The following is a 603-nucleotide window of genomic DNA, read 5'->3' on the forward strand; positions in this document are numbered from 1 at the left end:
GAGCATATGAGGAGTATTGATATCAGAAATAAATATACCATAATAAAAATTTTATAAATAATAATATATAGCACATATAGGTAAATTTTGTATTAGAAATGTTGATTTGTAGAATCTATTTCTCTTGGAAAAACTACATTTTTGAAATAAACTAAATAATTGATAGATGTAGAATTCTAATTTGTAAAAAGAATGTTTATGAGAGGTGGATATTTTAACTTTTTTAGAATTTATCAACATTTGAATTACAGCGGCGTATTTTATCAATACAGCAGCTAAAACTATTTCTTCAGTTTTGAAAAAATCTGTTTTTAAGTCAATCTTTTGTGAAAAAATGATGAATGTAACAAGAGTTCCCAAAGGGTATATACATACATATCTTTTAGCAATGACCAGTTATGATAATAAAATTATAATTTACACAACAAAATATTATCTTAATAATGTACATTATAAACCCAGTTTTTTATTCCATTATTTCATTCTACGTCAAATCCCACGAAGATTCGACACTTCATAGGTTAACAATGCAAGGAAAATGTAAAAATATAACATTTCCCAAATTATAATGTGCAACACATTATCTTATTTAATTTATCAATT

The sequence above is a fragment of the Halyomorpha halys genome, unplaced genomic scaffold (genome assembly GCF_000696795.3).
Source record: "Halyomorpha halys isolate HHAL.00 unplaced genomic scaffold, Hhal_1.1 Scaffold964.1, whole genome shotgun sequence".
Classification (NCBI taxonomy): Eukaryota; Metazoa; Arthropoda; class Insecta; order Hemiptera; family Pentatomidae; genus Halyomorpha; species Halyomorpha halys.